At 52.0% G+C, this 16,166-nt stretch overlaps 1 protein-coding gene across 2 annotated transcripts in view; it reads right to left on the bottom strand.

Annotated features, from left to right (window-relative positions):
• Positions 1–16,166, bottom strand: part of RLIG1 (RNA 5'-phosphate and 3'-OH ligase 1) — a 493,483-nt gene that overhangs the window by 58,311 nt on the left and 419,006 nt on the right. The gene's annotated exons all lie outside the window — the stretch shown is intronic.

Raw genomic sequence — 16,166 nt, 5'->3', positions numbered from 1 at the left:
GCAGTGTCCACCACAGCCAGAGGCCCCAGAACCTATGCGGATAGGAGCAGCCCGGGCCCCTTATCGGAATGAAATGGGTAGTATAGCTCAGTGGCAACACGCTCATCTTGGAAGCAAGACAACGCAGAGCAACATGGGTTTCAGTATTAAGCGCGTTCTTAGAAAAACACAACTATAATAATGAGAAAGGACGCGACAAAGGAATTAAGGGTTTTGTATGTACTGTGAGTCAGCCAAACACTTGTTGAGAACATGCCCATTGGCCCAGCCTAGAAAGATGGGAAAGGAACCAGTTACTTACCTGTCACTCCTGTTCTTCAGTATGGATCTGGCAAGGATTCACATGCTCATGAATATTCCCTGTCGTCAGGCTGGAAATCCTTGGTAAAAAAGAAAAGCAGTTTCGCTTTAGTCTGAAAACTGCATTTCTCCCCTATAACCAATCACAGTCCTTTGGGTCATACAGCGCCCATCCAATGGCAGTGGTCTCCCTAAGCTCGACCCCTGGTGGCCATGTTCAGATTTTGCAGAGCCTGTAAAGCGGTAGTATGAACCAAGAAGGGCCACAGGGGGGGGGAGTAGGGAGGATTTGCATGCGATTCCATACCAGAACCATGCAGGAGAAGAGGAGTTACAAGAAAGTTACTTGTTCCTTCTCCAGCATGGTGTCTGGCATGGATTCACACACTCAACACGGGAGGTTGCAAGGCTTAACAGAAGCAATACACTTACCCCTGAAACAGACCTCAAACAGGTTCCATAGCACCGCTTCACCGACCCAGGAATTCTCCCTCGAATCCCTGTCGACGCAGTACAATCTCGTGAAGGTGTGGGTGGACCTCCACGTAGCAGCCCTGCATATGCCAAGCAGGGAAACACCAGAGAGAAACACTGTTGTTGCTGCGAAAGCGCTGGTGGAATGGGCTCTCAGCCGGCCTGGAAGAGGTCTGTTAGCCAGACGATGACAGCGCATGATGTAGTCGGAGAGCCACCTAGATATGGAAGCCTTAGACAAGGGCTTCTCTCAATTCACAGGTCCAAAATTCACAAAAAGAGTTGAGATGTCTTTGGAAAGTCCTTTGTGCGTGACACATAAAGCTTCAAGGCACAAGCAACGTCCAGTGAATGCAATGTCCTTTCCGCCAGCGTAGAAGGATTTGGGAAGAAGACTGGCAGAACCAACGGCTTGTTGAGGTGGAATTCTGAATTAACTAAGGGCATAAAGTTGGGATGAGTCTGCAGAACCACCCTTGTAGCATGGAAAGAGGAGTACAGCAGCTTGCAAGAGAGGGCCTGGATCTCCCCGATCCACCTGGCTGAGGTGGACACCAAGAAAGCCATCTTCCGCGAGATAAACTTCAAAGGGAATTGATGCATTAGCTCAAATGGGGCCCCAAGGAGCTTAGTCAAAACGATAGTTAGCTCCCAAGCTGGAGCAGGAGCCTTCACTGGTGGAAAAGTCCTGAAGAGGCATTTGAGGATCTCCTTGAGGGATGGCCTACCCGGTGTTCTGGTGTAACAGGTTATGGCAGCCAAATGCACCTTGATCGAGGCGTGCGCCTGGCCAGCCCAGGCCAAGGAAAGCAGATACGAAAGGAGCTGCAGAGCTGTGACTGGCATCAGCATAACTTTCTGAGTCCTGGACCACACTGAGAAGAGTTTCCACTTGTGGCTGTAGCCTGACAACATAGAGGAAGCTCTAGCCTTGGCCAGGATCTGCTTGCATTCCAGCAGATGGGAATAATGCCCAAACTCAGGGGCTGCAGGCGCCAGGCCGTGAGGTTCAGCGATGCTGGGTTGTCGCGTAGTATTTTTCCGTTTTCTCTGGAGAGAAGTTCAGGAAGTGGAGGCAGCCGGATGAACGGAGCCAGTTACAGACAAAGCAGGGCTGGGTACCATATCTGCTGTGGCCACGCCGGAGCGATGAATACCATCCTGCAATGACATTGTCTGAGTGTGTTTATTTATTTATTTAGTTACTTATTTGCATCGTGCATAAAGCCCAAAAGGCAGCTAGGCACTATAAGTCTCTTAAGGAACAAGTTACTTACCTGTAACTACTGTTCTCCAGCATGGGTCTGGCATGGATTCACATGCTCATGAATATTCCCCGTCGTCAGGCTGGGAATCCTTGGTAAAGAAAAAATCCATATCGGTTTCGTTTCTGATCTGTCTTTCTTAGTAGTAACCAATCACTGGTCTTTGGGTCATACTGCCCCCAGCCAATGACTGCCCTCTCCCTAAGCCCCGCCCCTGGCAGCCATCCTCGGATTTGGTAGCACGTAAAGTGGCAGTATGACCAAGTGAAGAGCCGCAGAGGGGTAGGAGGGAGGGTTTGCATGTGAATCCATGCCAGACCCATGCTGGAGAACAACAGTTACAGGTAAGTAACTTGTTCCTTCTCCAGCATGGGGTCTGGCATGGATTCACATGCTCATGAATATAAGAATAAATAGCAGCACACACATGCACAACCACGGGAGGTGGCAAGGCTCAACATTAAGCATTACATAAAAACTCAACATTAAGCATCTCTTACCTCCTCACCAGGCTCACCTTAAGCGAACAGGTTGCGCAGCACTGCCTGGCCGACTCTGGACTCCTCCCTGGAATCCTGGTCGACGTAGTAGAATCTCGTGAAGGTGTGCGTCGACCTCCATGTAGCAGCCCTGCAGATGTCCAGCAGGGGCACCCCAGACAAGAATGCCGTGGTGGCAGCGATCGCTCTGGTCGAATGGGCTCTAGGATGGCCGGGCAACGGTCGTTTTGCCAACCGATGACAGTGCATGATGCAGCCGGAGAGCTATCTGGAAATGGAAGCCTTCGAGAGAGCCTTCCCTTTGTTCACAGGTCCAAAGTTCACAAACAGCTGTGATGTCTTCCGAAAACTCTTTGTTTGGTCCACGTAGAACTTCATTGCTCTAGCTACATCCAGCAAGTGCAAAGTCCTCTCGGCCGGCGACAAAGGCGACGGGAAAAAGACTGGTAACACCAAGGGCTCGTTGAGATGTAAGTCCGACGGCACCTTGGGTATGAAGGAGGGGTGCGTCCTCAGCACCACCCTCGTCTCGTGGACAGTCAACTATGGAGACTTGCAGGAAAGGGCCTGAATCTCTCCCACGCGTCGTGCAGAGGTGATGGCCACAAGGAACGCCGTCTTCCACGACAGGAACTTGAACGGAGACGAATGCAAGGGCACGAATGGCGGGCCCATGAGCCTGGTCAGCACCACGTTGAGCTCCCACGCCGGGGCTGGAGCCTTCACCGGCGGGAACAAACGGAACTGTCCTTTCATAAACTCCTTCACCAGGCGATGAGACCACAGGGACGACCGTCCTGCAGTTCTGGTGTATCGGGAAATCGCTGCCAGATGTATCTTGATTGAAGCGTGAGCTAGTCCAGCTTTGGCCAGCGCCAGTAAGTATGGTAGCACTTGCAGGGCTGTAATCCGTAGAATGTTAATCTTCTGTGCACGGCACCAGACAGAGAACCTCTTCCACTTGTGTCCGTAGCACTTGAGAGTTGAGGACGCTCTGGCCTTTGCAAGAACCTCTCTGCAGTCAGCCGGGATATCGTACCCTCCAAACTCTAGTGCTGCAGGAGCCAGGCCTGCAAGTTCAGCGACTCCAGGTCTTGATGAAGAATGGCGCCTCCTTCTCTGGAGAGAAGATCTGTGTCCGTCGACAGTTTGACTGGTGGGGACGCTGACAAGTCCAGAAGGTCCGGGAACCATATCTGTCTCGGCCACCTCGGTGCGACGAGGATCATCCTGCACCGGGACCTCTTGAGTTGGTTGATGAGCCTCAGCATCAACGGCGGGAACGCATACAGGAACAGGCCGTCCCAGGGGAACGAGAAAGCATCGCCCATGCTCCTCGGCTGGGGGAACCTGCTGGCGAACCTCTGGCACTTGGAGTTCGTCACCGTCGCAAACAGGTCAATTTGGGGTTTGCCCCATCGCCGGAAGAGATGATCCACTTGATCCTGGCGTAGTTCCCACTCGTGGCACGAGCGCAGCTCCCTGCTGAGTGAGTCGGCGATGGTGTTTTTTATCCCTGCTAGATGAAAAGGCACTAGAAACATCCCCTGGGCAACAGCCCAGTGCCACAGATCCTGGGCTTCCTTGGACAGGGCTGGGGATCTGGTTCCTCCCTGCTTTCGGATGTAGAACATTGTGGTGGTGTTGTCGGTGAAGATCCTCACCACCTTGCCCTTGAGGGACGGGAGAAATTACTTGAGGGCCCAGAACACTGTTCGGAGCTCCAGTATGTTGATGTGGAGCGGCCTCTCCTCCGGGAGCCACAGGCCTCTCGCGTGAAGATCTCTGCTGTGCGCTCCCCACCCCTCCAGGGAGGCATCCGTCTTCACTGTCACTTGATATGCTGGAGTCTGAAAGTCTGCCCCACCATCGAATTGCATGGCGGAATGCTTCGTTGAGCGAGATCTTGTCCTCGAAGCTGTCCGTCGCTTGCGTCCAACGAACGTCGAGGAACTCCTGCAGAGGACGCATCCGAAGCCTGCACAGGCGCACCAGATAGATGCAAGAGGACATCTTTCCCGGGAAGGGACTTGATGGACCTCACTCTGGCCACGTCCGTGGCCAGCAGACGCCGTACCTTGCCCAGGACGGCCTGTGTTCTTTCCTCCGACGACGAGGCCAACTGCGCTACTGTATCGAGCTTGGCTCCCAGAAACAGCGCGACCTGCGACGGAACCAGGTGGGATTTGGGGGAAGTTGATGGAGAATCCCAGGTCCGTGAGCAGCCGGACGGTCTTTGCTGTGTGTTCTAGGGCGAGTTCCCTTGTCCCTGCTCGGATGAGCCAGTCGTCCAGGTAGGGGTAGACGTGGATCCCCTGCAGGTGCAGCCACGCCGCCACTGGTGCCAGGCACTTGGTGAACAACCTGGGCGCTGACTTCAATCCAAATGGGAGGGCCTTGAACTGGTAGTGCCGCCCTTGCACTACGAACCTGAGAAACTTCGGTGTCCTTTTAGGATGGAGATGTGAAAGTACGCATCCTCCAAATCCAACGACGATAGGAAGTCGCCTTCCTCCAGCTGGCCCAGCACGTGATGGAGGGTGACCATCCGGAACTTCTGTGCCTTGATGTATTTGTTTAGCCGACGCAAGTCCAGGATGGGACGCCAAACTCCTGTCTTCTTTCTCACAAGGAAGTATCTTGAATATACTCCGGAGCCCCGGAGCCTCTTTGGGACGAGCTTGATGGCTCCTTTCTTGAGCATCGCCCTTATCTCTAACAGTAGTTGAGGGACGTGGTTTTCCTTCCTGGCCACGGGAGGAATTCAGGGACACTTCTTTAGAAATTCCAGAGTGTGCCTGTGGGCCAGGGCATCCAGCACCCAACGGTCGGTGGAGATGGACTTCCACATGCTGACGAACCTTGTCAGCCGGCCTCCCACTGGGGTGCTTCGGTGGGGGCCCGACGCGACGGCCGGTTCAGTCTTGCTTGGAAGCAGCCTTGCCGCCTTGGCGACGACGGCGATATCCACTGGACTTGCTTCGTCCCCTGTAGGCTTCTTGCGACGAGGAGTGGACCGCTTGATGGTAGGTCGAGGAGCCGCCACCGAATCCTTTGGAGGCACCTTGCTTGCCTCCGGAGTTCCGAAAGGGCGGCCGCCGCTGCTGCAGAACTCCCAAGGCCCGAGCCGTCTGTGTCGGTCTTGATGGCCTGCAGCGACTCATCCACAGTCTTTCCAAACAGATTGTTCCCGTCGAAGGGCATGTCCAAAACCTTGGCTTGCACGTCCTGGCGGAAATCCGTCGCCTTGAGCCACCCTGGCTGTCGAAGGCAAATGCCGATGCCCAACTGGTGGAAAACGGTGTCGGCAATGTCCGTGGCCACAGTTATGGCGTGGTCCGACGCCACCTCACCCTCCTGTAGGATCGCCAGGGCCTCTGCCCTCTTGTCGTCCAGGAGGAAGTCCAACAGGGGGGCTATCTTGTACCACAATTCCCTGTCATAGCGGACCAGAATCGCTAGGGCGTTGGCCGCCTTAATCGTCATCGCCGCCGACAAGATGACTCATCGTCCCACGGCGTCCAGCTTCTTTCCCTCGCCGTCCGGTGGGGAAGTTCAGGATGAAGCCGGCTGTCATGATTCCTGCCCCTCATGTCCCCAGCCCTCCAAGATGTCAGGCTGGAGCCAGGCCACAATCACCTACATGGCCCTCAAGGGCCTCTCCATCCCTCCAAAGACCCACTTGGAGTAAGACTTGGCGCTTGTGGCACCAGACTCACTCCCTCCCATAGGATAACATTGGGGGGGACTTGTAGTGCATTGATGGGGACAAGATGGATGTCCCCACAAATTTCGGTTCCCAAAACTGCATGTGCGGTCTAGTCTTTTGGGTGTGGTTCAGCCCAGAGACACCTGGGATATCCAGAGACTATTAAAGCCACACCCAGGCTGAGAAACATGCTTTGCGTTTTCTGCACCTGCAGCGTGACATTCACCGTGTTCGGATCGGTCTCCAGTAGGCCTGCATCTTTCTTCTGCGTTCAGCTCCTGCAAGAACAAGAACACCGTTAGGAACAGCCTTACCTTGCGGCGCTTCTGCCCATCATTCATCGCTCCTTCTGTTCTGCGGGCTTCTTCGGCGGTGTCATCCCCATCCCGGCATGCCGCTTCCTAAGGAAAAGAGAAAAGAACAGAAAAAAGGCATTAGTAAGCATTCTGCAAATCTTCGCTTATTTTTAAATACTGTATGAGATTCAAACGCTTACCTGAATCCCAGCCGCTCTGGGGGAACTCTGTCTCCGGAACTTCTCATCCATCTGCAAGAGGGAAAAGACACTCCAGGTTAGCGTGGAACCATCTAGAGGCGCCGCATACCGGGCTTACCCACCGCATTTGTTCTTCATAACCGGCATCCACGCTGAAAACGTCGCAACACCTAAAATACACAGAAAAATAACTCAGTTCAATGCAAATACAAAAGGGGTGCATCGCGCTCTCACTCACCTTCAGCGCTACTCATCTCAGCAGCACGCCGCCATCCCCGGACGCCAGCCATCATCTAAGGAAGGAAAGGAACGAAGTTGGAGAACTGTTCAAAAGACTCATTATACTTACCTGCCGGACTCTTGCCAGTGAAGTAACTAGGCAGCAACGAGCCCGCATCAATCAACGCGCCCCTGCGCTGAAAGCAGGACGGAGAGCACACTATCCAAGAAAACAAGGTGAGCTGTGGATCAAAGGGAAGTGTTGGACCCCTGGGAAGAAGGGGTTCAAGCACACAGAGACAATAGGGAGTTAAACTCTACCAATCCTGTGTTTCAGGCCCAGTCTCCAGTCGAATAGCCTCCAGGGAAGGGTTCGAGGTCATAAGAGGTCAGAACAGGCTGAGTGACGTCCCCGTGGATACCAGGTGAGCGTTACACCGATGCCCCCCCGCTTTCTTCTTGGCCGCCGCTGAGACGACCGAATCTGGGGTCGGCTGCGCCCTAAGGCACAACGGGGCGGCGTCTGGGGCCCGGTACTTCTTGTACCGGTCCCTCTTGGCAGGTGTCATGGACGGGTTCTTGAGGAGGGCAAGTCCCTCGTCCCAGATGTCATCCAGCAATGGCACCACGAAGACCATCTTCCTTTTGGCCTTGCGCTGTTGGTAGAGGAAGCCTTCCTTCTTTGCCTGAGGGCAGAGTTGAAAAAGCTCGGATGCCCTGGCAATCATGGCGTGGAAGGAGCCAATCTCGTTGGGCGGGGATGCCCGAGGAATTGGAGACGGGAGGCCAGTCCCGTCGTCACCGCTGTCCTCATCCGTCCCCATTCGTGGCTGTGTCCGTTCCCGTGTCGTCCCTCGGGATCGAGGAAGGCGACAAAGGCCGAGAAGGCCGTGAGGGCCGAAGAGGCACTGGATGAATTCTCCTCCTCTTGTTCGAAGGGCTTTCCGATGGACCCGGTACAGCTGGGTCATCCGTCGGGGGTAGATGCAGTCTCGTCCTTATCTCCATGCATAAGGCTTGGATTGCCCTCAAAATGGCCACCGAGTTGTCCTGAGGCTCGAGTTGCGACAGGCGTGCCAGGAGCGACGGTTGTTCCTCTACGGGAATCTCGTCGTCGTTGCCACACTGGCTCTCGTCGTCCCCCTCCTCGGGATTCCTCCCGTGGGGCTGGGCCTCTTCCAAATTCTCGGTCAGTTCCTCCTCGGAGGTTGTGTCTGTCGGCCACCGGCCCCCCACCCCCTCTTTTTCCAGTGGGGTCTTCTCGATGGGCCTAAAAGAGGATTCCCTCCGCGGAGGCAGGGAAACTCTGGGCCCCGAGGTCGCCTCCACTGGGATAGCCTCCGCAGGCTTCGCCAGGGCTGCAGCAACTCCCTCGATAGAGGCCTTAGCCAGGTGAATCATGGCCTTCACCACCTTGGGTGTGCTTGAGGCCTTCACCTTAGGGGGAGGGTCACCACCTCACTCCCCCTCGGCCGGTTCCTCAGAGATCGACCGGGGCCTCTCCAGAATCTTAGCCGGGTTCTCGGATTTTCTCTTCCGCGAGCCAGAGCTTTGGCTCGCAGTTGTTGGCATCGGTGAAGGTGCGCCCTGCATGTCAGCCGAGGAGCCCCACCGTTCGGCGCTCCCCGTGCCCGCGGACTCACGGTGCTTTGCCATCTGTTGCGCCGCCGTCGCCAGGGTGCCCTCACAGGACTTAGAAGACCGCTCAGACTTCTTCTTCTTCTCACCTGCTGGGCTCTTGCCTTCCAGCCAGTTGGAGAGACGGGTCCGGCGATCCCTCATCGTCCGATCCGACATGTTAGAGCAAAAACGCAGTCCTTCTCCACGTACGTTTTGTCCTCGTGGAGGCAGTAAAGGCATTTGAATGCTCGTCCTCCTTGAACACATTTTGTAGGTTGCATCCAGGGCAGTTTGCCGGGAGTCTACCTTCCCTTCTCCTGGGCCATGTTCTTCTCGTCCACGAGGTAGGCCTCAGAAACTTCTGGAATCCTCCAAGAAGCATAACTCGACAAAACCTTCACCCTTGAGGGGCGTAGATAAATCCGAAATGGGTCCCCGTTGATCGGAAGTAGAAACGGTGGAGCTTGAGACTCGATTAAACCGAAAAATTAGATAAATCTCTTTAAAAGCGCAAAACGCAGTAAAAGCTCGAGAGCTATAGCACGAGGACTCCCAACACTTGAGCGTGCGGTAAACATCTGAGGATGGCTGCCAGGGGCGGGGCTTAGGGAGAGGGCAGTCATTGGCTGGGGGCAGTATGACCCAGAGACCAGTGATTGGTTACTACTAAGAAAGACAGATCAGAAACGAAACTTATACTGATTTTTACTTTACCGAGGATTCCCAGCCTGACGACAGGGAATATTCATGAGCATGTGACTCCATGCCAGACCCCATGCTGGAGAAGGATACGGTTGCAAGAAGTTATAAAATAAACACTTAGTTATATTTTACATGAGTGATATGACATTGAATTCTTTTTACGAATTTAGTTATAGCAGTTGTTACACAATTTACACATTTACACATTATTACATTTCCCCTTTGCATTGTGAATTCTAGTTGTAGGATTGAGAAGGGTGGTCCGTCATAAAGAGTAACGTTTTTAGGTTTTTTCGGAAAGACCAGAAGGATGCGTCATTTCTTAGTTGGGTAGGGAGGGCATTCCACAAGTTAGGTGCCATTACTGGACGCTTGACCCTCCTGCTTTCTGTCTTCTAAACCTAGGGACAGTAAGCTGGTTTGTGCAGGCAGACCGGGTAGGTCTATTAGATTGAGATTGCTAAGGTATTAGGGCGCTTTATTCATGATGCATTTGTGGACTATTGTCAAAATTTTAAAAGCAATCCTGTCCTGAACCGGAAGCCAATAGATACTCCTTCCAGTCGAAGAGATGTCTTCGTTCTTAGGTATATTTAGGGCTGCTCTTATGGCATTGTTCTGTACTACTTGCAGTTATTTTAATGTTTCTAGTGCTTGTTCCTGCAAAGAGTGAATTGCAGTAATTGATCCTGGATAATATCAAGGCTCTGACCAGGGTGATGGAGTTGTTTTAGGAAAGGATGCGTCTGCTCACTCTTATCAATTTGGATGTATAAGCTGCTGAGGAGACAACAGCGTTGACCTGTCTGTTTAGAGTGAGAGAGGAATCTATATAGATCCCTAGGGTTTTTATTTTGTTGCCTACCGATATGGTATTGCCATAGATGATAAATGCTTTGTATAGTGTTGGGAGGTTACAGGGTTTGGTTTTGTTTCCAATGATGATATGCTCAGTCTTATCATCGTTGAGGCATAGTTCATTAATAGCCATCCAGGCTTGAATTGCAGTGTAGATTTTGTTTAGGTTTTTAGAGTCTGTGTCATAACATCCAGTGATCGGAATAAGTATTTGGGTATCGTTGACATCATTTGTATACAAGATGCCCATTTTCTATCAAGTTTGTCGAAACAGAAGCTTAGTGAAAGCATTGTATAGTCTGGGGGACACACAAAAACCTTGTGGAACACCACATGTCACAGGAATAGGGGGGCTGCTGATGTGTCAGAGAAGACCCTCAGTCAGATTAGATGAAAATGATTTAATCCATTTGATGGAGTCTTGGGGAATTGGGCAGCAGTTTCAAGGTGTTGGCATACAATATCATGATTGACCAAATCAAAAGCTGCTGAAAGATCAAGCAGGAGGAGAATACACTATTTTTTAATTTTGTTTTAATTGTTTGGTTGATAAATCAACTTTTCAATTTAAAACACATTACATACACAATTCACCTTTATCATTGAATTGGTCCATTTGTGTTTTCAGGTCGAGTAGGGCAGTCTCAGTACCATGACCAGGTCTGAAGCCTGATTGTCTTAGGCCCAGAAGGTGGTTAACTTCAAGGAACTTTGGGATCTGCAAATATGCTGCATGATCGAGTATTTTAAGTAGGAAATGTACTGTGGTGATGGGGCGAAAATTAGTAGGGATATTGGGATCTAATGTAGGAGCAGGGAAAGAACTGTTTTTAGATCTTTCAGGACTGTATTGGTGGCAAAGGAGTTATTGATGAGACTGGTAATAAATGGTGCCAGTTCAGTCCCACATTCTTTTACTAAAGGTTGTAGGACAGATGTCCCCTTTGCATGTGGAGGGTTTTAGACTTTTGATGATATTGATGATATCTGAGGTGGAGAGTGGGGTGAATGAGAATTTGGGACCATCAAAGGTCTCTCATGTAGAGGGTGTATTTAGAGAGGTTTGGTTAAGGCTGAGTTTGGATTCTTTTAGTTCTATTTTTTGTTGCAATAGTGAAATTTTGTCAACTAAGGCATTTTGAATGTTAGAGCACCATAATTTGTCTTTAACAGTGTGATCTAGTGAGGGTGCAGGACATTCCAATTCACGCAAAATAGAGAATAGTTCTCTGGTGTTTGATTGGGCATTAGAGATTCTCTGGTTGTAGACTTTGCTTTTAGATTTGATGATCTCTTTCTTGTAATTAGTAGCTAAGGTTTGGAATACATTTTTGTTTGCTAGAGTTGGCGATTTTAACCATTTGTTTTCAGCCAATCTTTAAAACTTGCAGGGCTTTGAGTTCCAGGGTTAATCATGGGTTGATGTGTGCTGCAGGTTTGGCTTTTTAAATTTTTAGTGGGGCAATTTTATCAATCGCTTCAGTCATGATTTCATTGTATTGTTTAGCGTTACAGGGTCGATATTTAAATAAGTTGATTGTAGGATCGGGGTGAGGAGGGGTAGTATGTTGTCTCTAGTGATATTTTTGGAATTTCTGGAGGGAACCGAGGGAGTTATGGACGGCTGATTCAAGTTTTTGGTGCTAATAGGTGTTATAAATAGTGATATTGTGATCCAACCAAGGTGACAAGGTATTAGATTGGCTAGCTGACACTAACTGTACTACCAAAATCCAATCTAAAGTGCATCCTTTTTCATGCGTGGGTGCAAAGATCCTGTGTGTGAATTCTTGGGCCTCCATAGAATTGGTTAAGAGGCCTGCATGTATATCTAGTGGGACGTTCAGGCCAAGATTGAAATCCCCCATAATGATCACTTTGGTGTGGGGTTTCATATTATGTGCTAGAAGTGTGGTGATGTTGTTTTCGAAGGCGTTGATCACACGTAGCAGGAGCGGAGGTAAGGCGTACAGGAAGAGTCCCTCCCACGGAACGAGAAGGCATCCCCCAGGATCCTTCGCTGAGGAAACCTGCTGGCGAACCTCCGGCACATTGAGTTGGCTGCTGTCGCGAAGAGAGGTCGATCCAGGGTTGACCCCCCTTGTGGAAGAGAAGGGATACCTGATCCTGAGAAGCTCCCACTTGTGGCAGGACCGCAGTTCCCTGCTGAGCGAGTCCACAATGGTGTTCTTGGTGCCTGTCAGGTAAAATGGGACAAGGAACATGTCCGGAAGCATGGGCCAGTACCACAGGGACTGGGCTTGCAGGAAGATTGCTGGAGAGCACTCCCCACCCTGCTTCCGGATGTAGAACATGGTGGTGTTGTCTGAGAAGATCCTCACCACTTTCCCCTGCAGTTGCAGCAGGAATGGCCTGAGGGTCCAGAAGACTGCCCACAGTTCCAGGACGTTTATGTGAAGGTCTTTCTCCTCTGGGAGCCAGAGGCCTCTGGCGTGCGACTGCCCAGTGTGGGCTTCTCACCCTCCCAGGGAGGCATCCATGGTGACCATGGCCTGGTACAGTGGGGTCTGATCTGCGTCAGATGTGGGCGCACTGTCCACCACTGTAGAGCTTGCCGGAAATACTGGTTGAGGGCGATCTTGTCTGTCCAAGAGCCAGTGACGTGCGTGCAGCCACCGCACATCCAGGAACTCTTGAAGAGGTCTCATCTTGAGCCTGCAAAATGGAACGAGGTGGGTGCAGGAGGACATCATGCCCAACAGGCGCTGCACCTTCCCCAGGATGGCCAACACCCTCTCCTCCGAGGGTGTAGCCAGGCATGCGACTGTGTTGAGACAGGCGTCCGGGAACAGAGCGTTCTGCAATGACTCCACACAGGACTTCGGATAGTTGGAGAATCCGAGCTCTGTCAGAAGGCGACTGGTCTCCACAGTGTCCTGGATTGCCAGCGTGTGAGAGCAGGAGTGGGTGAGCCAGTCCAGGTAAGTGTAGACGTGAATGCCCTTGAGATGTAGATGCGCCGCCACCGGAAGAAAGCACTTTGTGATCACCCTTTGTGCTGATTTCAGGCTGAAGGGCAGGGCCATGAGCCGATAATGCTGTCCCTGAACCACAAACCGCAGGAACTTTCATGATTTGGATGAATGGGGGATGTGAATTTAGGAGTCCTCCAGTTCCAAGGTCGCCAGGAAATTCCCCTCCTCCAGCTGGTCGAGCACGTGTTGCATCATTACCATCCTGAACGTTTGGTATTTCAAGTACTTGTTGAGGCGCCTTAAGTCTAGATTGGCCGCCACCCTCCTGAAATTTTCTGTACCAGAAACTATCTGAAGTACACTCTGGAGCCCAGGAAACGCAGAGGAACGGTTGTCCCCTTTCTTAACATAGCCTCAACCTCCTGCAGCAGTTGCGCCATGTGTAGTTCTTGACGCGCCACAGGAGGAATGAAAGGCCATCTGCAGTTTCCAGGGTGTGCTTCTGATGAAGAAAGTTCAGCACACATTTGTCCATGGTTTGTCCAGGGTGATAGAGCTCGACTTGACGACAAAGTTTGCTAGCCTGTCGCCCACTGGGTTGTGAAAGTGGGGGCCGAATCCACAGCCAGTTCAGGCCTGCTTGGCCGTCTTGGTCCTGGCCTGTGGGTGACGACGACGACGATGTCCTCCACTGTTGTAGGCCTGTGAATGGCCTCTGTAGGCCTCTTGGGCCATGGAACGTGAGGGTCAACGATAGGGGATGTTGTAGACCTTGGAGGACCTGCTGGACTTCCCTCTCGAGGACCGAAAGGAAGACGACCTCCTCAGCTGCAGCGTCCTCAGCAAGCACGCTGTTTCTGTATCTGTCTTATTGGTTTGGAGCGAATCGTCCACAGCCTTGCCAAACAGATTGTCCACACCAAAGGGTATGGTCCACTACCTTGGGCTCGACGTCTACCCTGAAATTAATGGCCTCCAGCCAGCCCTGGTGTCAGAGGGCCACCCCATTGTCCTTCTGGCAGAACCCAGAATCTGCAAAGTCCAGCGCCACCGTGATGGTGTGGTCCGAGGCTACCTCACCTTCCTGGAACAGGGCCAGGGGCTCAACCTTCTTGTCCTCCGGCAGGAAGTCTAAAATGGGTCCGAGCTTATACCAGAGCTCCCTGTCGTAGCAAGACATGGTGGGCCGGGCACTGGCAGCCTTGACGGTGGAGGCCACGGTGTAAATGAAGCGCTTGCCCACCGCTTCAAGCTTCTTCCCCTCCTGGTGCGGGGGCACCATGAAAGATGATGACTGATTCGGTGAGCGCTTCCAGGAGGTGGCGGACACCACAGAGAATGGAGAAGGCTGGGATTTTAAGCAACTGGGAGTCGAGTCTGGGACTCTGTACTTCTTCACAACCTTTGTGGAACACTCCCGTCCCCTGTTCCACAAAGGTTGTGGACACCTGCTGTTTTCACATAATTTGATACAACCTAGTGTCAGGGTTGATATTCTCCTCTGCACCCCACTAAGTATCGTAATACTCTCACCTCACTTAAATTAGAAGGTGTGCACTAGGCCAACTTGTTTGAACACTGTACTTCTTCTCCAGCCGGTCTCTCTTGGAGGGTGCGGTACTTGGCGTCTTCCATCAGGGTCAAAACCTTCCTCCGAGACATCGTCCAGCAGAGGGATCTACATGACAGTCTTCCGTGAAACCTCTCTTTCCTTTTCTCCTCCGGCACCAAATTGAAGAGAGCGGAGTCCCTCGAAATCATGATTTGAAAAGAGCCAACCTCATCCGGTTGCAAGGCCATGGTGGGCTCGTCGGCACCCATTGACTCCCCATATGCCAGGACACAGTCGTCATACTCGTCGATACGAGTTGCAATAGTGTCCACATCCGTACTGATGTCGGAGCATGGTGGTTCCTCCACTGTGATATAAGTAATTTATAACGCACCCGTACCCAAGCGTTTCTAGGCGCGACAAGACAAGGAAGGGGAAGACAAAGGGGAACAAAAAAGACCAATCTTACTAGGCCTTGTGTCAATCAGATCGTGTAAGGGAGAGGAGAAGTGCCAGGGAGAGGGGAAAAGGAGGAGGAAAGCAAAGCTCAAGCAAGTGCTGCGGCATGGCCGGTCCTAAGTGCAGGAGACAGGGGACTGTAGGGTTGCAAATACAGTCCCCAGTGCGCTGTAGGCCCGGAGGCAGTGCATGGGGCTACTAGTCGTGAAGAAGCCTGGTCCCCATAAGGTTCAGAGGGAGGCCAGGTAAACAGTTAGTGCAGCGGACAAGAACATCAGCAGGGGAGAGAGAGAAAAGGAAGGTCTTCAGTTGCTTCCGCAACCTGAGGTGGTCGTGCTCCAGTTTGAGAGAGGTACAGAGGCTGTTCGAGGGGGAAGGCACCAGCCAAGGTGAGAAATCTACACGCCCCTCTTTGCCTGGAGAAGCGTCAGACCCTCAGGGAGTTGGAGGTGGATGAGTGGAGGGATCAAGAAGGAAAGTGCTTAGGAAGAGAGTTGGATGTGGTATGGCCGCCAGCCCCAGAAAGCCTTGTGGACAATGCAGAGGGTCTTGAACTTGATCCTTGCAGCCACCGGGAGCCATTGGAGAGATTTCAGGGCTGGAGAGATACAATCCCTGGGCTGGAGGTCAAGGACAAGTCTCGCAGTCCTGTTCTGGATTAGTTACAGAGGGCGAAGAGTAGAGGAAGGCAGATTTAGAAATAGGCTGTTGCAGTAGTCCAGCCTAGCGAAAACCAGGGCTCTGGAGACAGTAAGCTTCTGGGGGAAAAGTGAGAACAAGCAGAATACCTATGAGGATTTGCAGCTGGTAGTGGGACTTCTTAGAGACGTCCGTGATGTGAGGAGAGGGTGAAACCGAAGATGATACCAAGGTTTTTGCTTCGCAGGAAAGTGCAGGTAGAGGGCCTAAGGAGGGCAGCAGAGTGAAAGAGGGAATCAGGAGTCCCAATGAGAAGGATCTACTGGAGTCAAAAGCTGTTGGTGCGGCTGCAGTGACATTGGCTGTTGCTTCAGTCCTGAAGGATCCTTCGGCCCTGCAGGACTCAACTTACGCCTTGGCCTAGGTGGGCTCGGCCT

This window comes from Ambystoma mexicanum, chromosome 12 (assembly GCF_040938575.1).
Source record: "Ambystoma mexicanum isolate Mex_15411 chromosome 12, UKY_AmexF1_1, whole genome shotgun sequence".
Classification (NCBI taxonomy): Eukaryota; Metazoa; Chordata; class Amphibia; order Caudata; family Ambystomatidae; genus Ambystoma; species Ambystoma mexicanum.
This window is presented reverse-complemented; position numbering and strand designations above follow the sequence as displayed.